Source organism: Solanum tuberosum, unplaced genomic scaffold (genome assembly GCF_000226075.1).
Source record: "Solanum tuberosum cultivar DM 1-3 516 R44 unplaced genomic scaffold, SolTub_3.0 scf00104, whole genome shotgun sequence".
Taxonomy (NCBI): domain Eukaryota; kingdom Viridiplantae; phylum Streptophyta; class Magnoliopsida; order Solanales; family Solanaceae; genus Solanum; species Solanum tuberosum.
This window is the reverse complement of record NW_006239030.1, coordinates 807,604-814,371: the sequence shown is the minus strand read 5'-3', so window position 1 is coordinate 814,371 and position 6,768 is coordinate 807,604.

Genomic DNA, 6,768 nt, shown 5'->3' with positions numbered 1-6,768 from the left:
GTTGGCTATTTATTTATATGATCTCCTGGGAGTAGCTGTTTCTTTTATAGATCAGTTGACAAGGACCTTGTCGATCGATGGCTTAGTTTTAAGCCGAGATATACTTGTTTGTTTTCTTGATTGCGTGTGGCTGCCATGCGCTAGTAGCAAATGGCTCAGCAAGGTCGGCTCGGGGCTGAGTTTTGGCATTAGGAGCCAGTTGCGCCCTCGATTTTGGGGCGTGACAAACTTGGTATCAGAGCAACGTCGTATCCTAAGGAGTTTTGCAAGCCATGTCTAGTAGAGTCTTGTTTATAAAATGTGTTGTGCACTACATCCGGTAAGCAAGAAGCTACTGGGCATGTTAGAATGACTATCCTTCTTTTGCTCACCTCGTGCTATAGAGCGGTGTCTTAAGGGTTGATGTTTCTGGCTTATAATTGATCCTTGGATGCTGATAAAGATGACTGACATGCTCTAGACAGACCCCAACTAGCCAGAGGCTAGATACAACTGCAACCGAGGGTACTGGCAAGGTACCACAGGTGGAGGTAGCCCATTGTGAGACCCAGGAAGAGACATCTTCTCAACCCCCTATTGCTTCTCCACCGCTTCAGGAGCCTCCGAGGGCTACAGTACTTCCGGCTCCACCAGCAACACCACCTCTAGTTTAACCTATTCCATCTAATCAGGATTTCAAGAGTGCAGTATGTACGTTAGCACAGTTAGTAGCTGCACAGTGCCAACCAGTTGCGCCAGATATTGCCGGACCTTCTGAAGGTCCCGAAAGTTTGAGAGTTCGTGAATTTCTAGCCTTGAATCTTCCATAGTTTACAGGGACAGATCGCAGAGATGACACTCAACACTTTATTGATCAGCTTCATATGATCTTTAGAATCATGCATACCTCACCGATTGAGTCAGTTGAGTTAACAACATTTCGATTGCGTGAAGTTGTAGTATTGTGGTACGAGAGTTGGGAGAGATCTAGGGGAAAATATGCATCCCTACCCACTTGGGATAGATTTACAGAAGCTTTCATAGATCACTATTTGCCTCGAGAGATTAGGGATGGTCGGGTGGACCAGTTTCTGAACCTCCGACAGGGCAGCATGAGTGTCTGAGAGTACGGGCTGAGATTTGATTCATTGGCTAGATATGCACCAGCATTTGTTCATACGATGCATGATAGGGTGCGTAGATTTATGGGAGGGTTCGACTCAGACTATATCAATGTTTGTTCTACTGCTGTACTAAATGATAATATGGATATCTCGCGAATTCAGGCATTTGCACAAGGCATAGAGGATCGCCGACATTTACAGTATATGAGTGAGAGGGTCGAGAGAGAGAGACAGAAGAGGGCTAGTCCCGCTGGTTCGCAAAGAGATTTTTAGGGTGGTCCCAGAGCCCGATATTTTATTAGGCCACTTAGACCTCCACCATAGCAGTTCCAGGGTAGTAGATTTGATCGTCGGGAACAGTCAGGCCCAGGTGAGGGTTCACGAGTATTAGGCTCGTAACAGCAGAGGGGTTCAGGCCAAGCTAGGACAGCCTCGCCGCGTTGCACTACTTGCAAAATGTTCAAGATTATGTGACACAATTATCTATGTAGACTTTTGTGTATCATTCATTGTTGTCATAAATAATCTTCATGCTTGGTAGAAAGTTCCTGCCAATATAAGATATTAGTATTGATAATTTCAAGAAATTTTGCATTCAAATTTAATGGTGATCACATATTTTAAATTAAATCTGAAATAAATTGTATAGTAAAACAAAAGGCATGTATTAATATTTTTATGTGCTAAGGTAATATTTGAAAAATATAATTTTTAATGATATAATTTGTTTCTTGTGCAGATTCTACTTCAAATTTTAAAAAATGGAGGACGTACATGTTGATAAACAGCCCGAGGATGCACATGTTGATAAAGGGTCTTCTCTTCAAGAAGGTAATCATTTCATTTGTATGATATTTTCTTAATTCGAGTATGAAGGTTCTCTATTAAATAAATTTTATTTATATTTTTTATCTATTTCTTAAGTTTTGATACTCATATATTAAAATTATTATTGTAGATTCCAACGTTAACGATAACGAATATTCTACAAGAGCAAATAATGTTTATAACATTAGCAAGAACTTTGCTTTTGAGATTGGTATGAAATTTAATTCTGAAGAAGAATCATACAATGCATATAATTCATATGCTCTGGCAAAAGGTTTCGGTATTCGAAAAAGTGCAAAGACTTACAACATAAACAAAGAACTAACAAAACGGTTATTTCTTTGTTATTGTGAAGAAAAATTTGATAACTTTCCTTTTTTCAAGAAAGAAAGCGACAAAGATTAGAATATAGATATGGTTGTATGGCTCATATAAAATTCAAAATTTCAAATGGGATATGGGAAGTATGTGAATTCAATGATGTGCATAGTCATCCCATGATAGAAGATAATTTGAAACATTTTATACAATCGGGTCGTAAGCTTACAAGTGCTACTAAAAGTATTCTTGATTCTATGGTGGATGCTTATATTCGTACAAAAAAAGTGGTTCGATACCTTTATAATGAAGCTGATGGAATTGAAAATACGGGATTTATTGAACAAGATGCTCATAACTTTATACAAGCACATAAGAGGAATATGATTAGTAGTGGAGATTCTCAAATCATGATAAATCATTTTATGCATTTACAATCAGAGGATTCAAACCTCTTTTATTCTTTTCAAGTTCATGAAGATGGCAGATTGTGTAAATTCTTTTGGAGAGATAGTATATCTTAATTGCACTACGAGTGTTTTGGAGATGTGATGATTTTTTACACTACTTATCGTACAAATAGATATGACATGATTTGTGCTCCATTTGTTGGTGTGAATAACCACTGGAAAAATACTTTCTTTGGATGTGCATTTTTATGCAATGAAACAAGTGGTTCTTTTGTTTGGCTTTTTCAAACATTTTTGAAACCAATGGGAGGGAAAACACCAAAAACAATCTTGACTGATCAAGATCTTGCCATAGCTTTTGCTATTAAGGAAGTTTTTCCTGGAACATGTCATAGATTGTGTGAATGGCACATTGATAGAAATGCTCAAAAAAATATACCACATCTTTACTTTAAATCAGGATTTCGATACTACTTTGAAACTCTCTTGTGGAGGTGTAATTCAGAATCAGAATTTTAGTTAGTATGGAAAAAAATGATAGATGATTGGGATTGTGCAAGTAATACTTGGCTTCAAAAGTTGCATGATCTGAGAAAAGAATGGTGTCCTGTATTTAGCAGTTCTACTTTATCAGCAGATATCAAATCAACCCAAAGAAGTGAGAGCACAAATAGAGCCTTCACTGAAATGTCACGCAAGACAATGAGTATAGCAGAGTTTGTAAAGCATTATGAGCAACGAACAATTGAAATGCGTGATATTGAAGCTATAGAGGGTTATAAATCTCGAGGTGATCCTAAAATTTTCATTGAAGATTGTGGGATATTAAAGCATGTTGCTAGGGTGTACACCAGGAAAATTTACACAAAATTTCAACATGAATTTCTACAAGGGACAACCAAAAGAGTAATCAATGTTGAAACTGAAAGGAGTCTAACAAAATATACAATTTTAAAGGGTGAAAGTGAGAAAACTGAAATTGTCTAGTTCAATGCTCCTGACAATTCTATTATTTGTAGTTGTCATATGTTTGAATCCATGGATTGGTTATGTTGTCACGCACTTAAAGTTTTGTTCTTTGACTTGAATTTTTCTTCTATTCCTGAGAAATACATTTTGAAAAGATGCTCTAAGAATGCTAAGCATGAGAATGGATTTGCGGAGTACACCAAAAAGAAGGGAACAACAAAATCTTCTATGGCAATTCGTTTGAACGGATTAATGAAAGAATCATTTATTGTCATGACTTTAGCTGCAAATGATATAGATTCGAAAGAAATTGCTAGAAGGTATTTGTACCAAGCAAGAGTTGAGATTACTAAGCCTCAAAGCGAATTGTATGATGGAAATTGTGACAAAAACACACAAATTTGATTCATTCGTTGATCCTTTTATTGGGGCTAAGGATCAAATTTTGGATCCAATTAAGAAAAAAGGAAAGGGAAATGGATATTCAAGAATAAAGCCAAAAAGTGAGAAAAAAAAGAAGACATCACAGGTGATATTCAAAAACAAAGCAGGACAAAAACATGAACATGGAAAGACAGTGAATTTTGACATACAATCAGCCACAATGCAACAAATACAACATGAATCTATGGGATTAAGTTTTGAGGTTTGTTCTCTCTTTAACAAGTTAAATAATTTTTTCATTGTTTGTTATTGTATTCATACATATACTAATCTGGGCCTATTTTTTTTTCTATATCAAATATGCAGTTACATGGAGATTCATTCAATATTTTTCCTCAACTTTTGACTCAAAATCTGAATTCACAATCTAAAGCTTGCAATTTGCATGCAGAGTCAACAATCAAACAAATAAATATTTGAAGAAAATTCAATTTGACCTTCGGTGTAGATCTTAATATTTGATATTTGAAGCATTAAAAATCAGTGCAACAAATATTTTTTTTGTATTTTGACATTACAAGTGACATGCAAAGCAAGAAGATTCATAGAGATCTATTGTCAAATATATATATGTAATATGTTTTTGTTAATTTAATTGTGTTGATAGTATTAAAAAGTTCAAGAAAGATGAAGAAAAATTCGTACCTGAAAATCATATAGAGATAAATATCGTAGAAGAAGCTTTAAGGAGAATCATCCATATCTTCACCCATTTTTTTTTAATTCTCGCATCAACAATAATGTCAAGCAGCAATAATTTTTTGATTCTTTTTTGACATCAGCAACATTGTCTCAAAAAATTAAACACTAAGTCTTCAATATAACTTGATATTAATGAAATTTCCGATCTAGAAGAAAGAAGAAGAAGAAGAAGAAATTGTTTGAATGTTAATCTTCTTTCTCCTTTGAAGAAGAGAAAAATAAACCTAGTTTGAATACTAAACTTCTTTCTCCCTTGAAGAAGAGAAATATAAACCAGAATATTGTCTCATCTTCTCTCTCTTAGATTTAAGTGAACATTTAATATATGTAGACCCCACTATTTATTTTTGATTTTTTTTAGCCTTTATTTTAAGAAAGGGTCCACAATAGGGGCGGACCCACGTGGGTTCGAGGGGGTTCACCCGAACCCCCTCGGCAAAAAATTACACAGTATATATAAGGTAATTTTCTGTATTTATATGGATATATATATTTTGAACCCCCTCAATGACAAAAAGAAAGAGATAGCCCAGCGGCAGGTTCCTTGAAAATTAAGCCTCATGTCAAGGGTTCAAATCCCTGCATTAGCGTTTTATTTTATTTTTTTTCACTTTCAGTTTTATTTTTTTAAGGTTTAAGTTCCGTTTTTCACATTTTTTTTAGTTTTTTATTTTATAAAACATACTAAAAGTGTGGTTTTAAACCCAAAACAAAATCAAGGGTCCGCCACTAAAACTAATTACTACTACTTTCTTGAAATTTTGTTTTGTTGGCTTATATATACATGTTTATACTTTTATTTTTCGAACCTCTTAAACGAAAATCCTGAGTCCGCCACTGGTCCACAATTCACGTGTCAAAAAAATGAATGGAACCTCACACAACTTTGATTGGTTAGGCCTCTACCATGATAAAAAATTTCAGTTGTAACTATGTATTTACTTTAATAATGTGCCTTAAAGATTGAATGTTTTTAGTGCAAAATGGTCTTGAGAATTTTGGATCTGTGGAATTGATCTTTCTTGAGAATTTTTTACTTTTTATTTTTCTCTTTTATAATCTTGGATTAATTTTCTTTTTCTTTTTTCCTTTCTAAAATTGTGAATTAGGAAAACAAAAAATAATAATAAAAAACTCAAAATTTAAACAATTATCAATGTGGCACTGATGTGGCAGTGATGTGGTACTGACGTGTTGATGACATGCGCGTGTGGAATGCATTTGCCATTGTGAGACTGGTCTTATAAACTTAGGGTGGATTTAAATTCAATTGAAATGAAATTAGGGGGGTAAATATCTATTATTTTAATTACTTTGTGGAATGAGCGCTATATATTTCTTGCCGCTATGTATTTACATTTTAGATTTGATGTGTGTTATCCCAAACTTTATTCTTCAGAAATGTTCTTTGGTAAATCTAAGTACTAGACATTTTCCTCAAGTCATTTCTCATGATTCTCCGATGGTCAGAAACTCAACTAATAGTTATCATTAGGGGTGGATCTATGTGTACGGATAGGGTGCTACGACACCCAGTAACCTCGATTAAAACTTTTTATATATATGTGTAGTATGACAAATCTATTATATATTATGTTTGTCACCCACTAACCCAAATGGCAAATTGTTGGAATTTGGTAGAATCTTTTTATTTTTTTCTTTTTAGTCTAAAAATATTTTATAGTATTTAATTTCCTTTCAAGTCTAGGGTTTACATTAATTGCAAAATATTCAGTTTTATTTTAGTTTAGTATATAGAAGGATTCTCCTTTAGTTTAGTATCTAGAAAGATTCTTCTTTAGGAAGGATTCCCCTTAATTATTTATAATAGGGATGTACTCTTCTATTTGAATCAATGCAAGAATCAATACAAAAAGTTATCATTCGTTCTCTCTTTAATTTTTCTTTCTACTTTCTTCCATTCCATAACAGTGGTATCAGAGCCTTCCATTGATCTTAATGGATCTGTGAGTTCATTGAAAAAGAACTTTCAA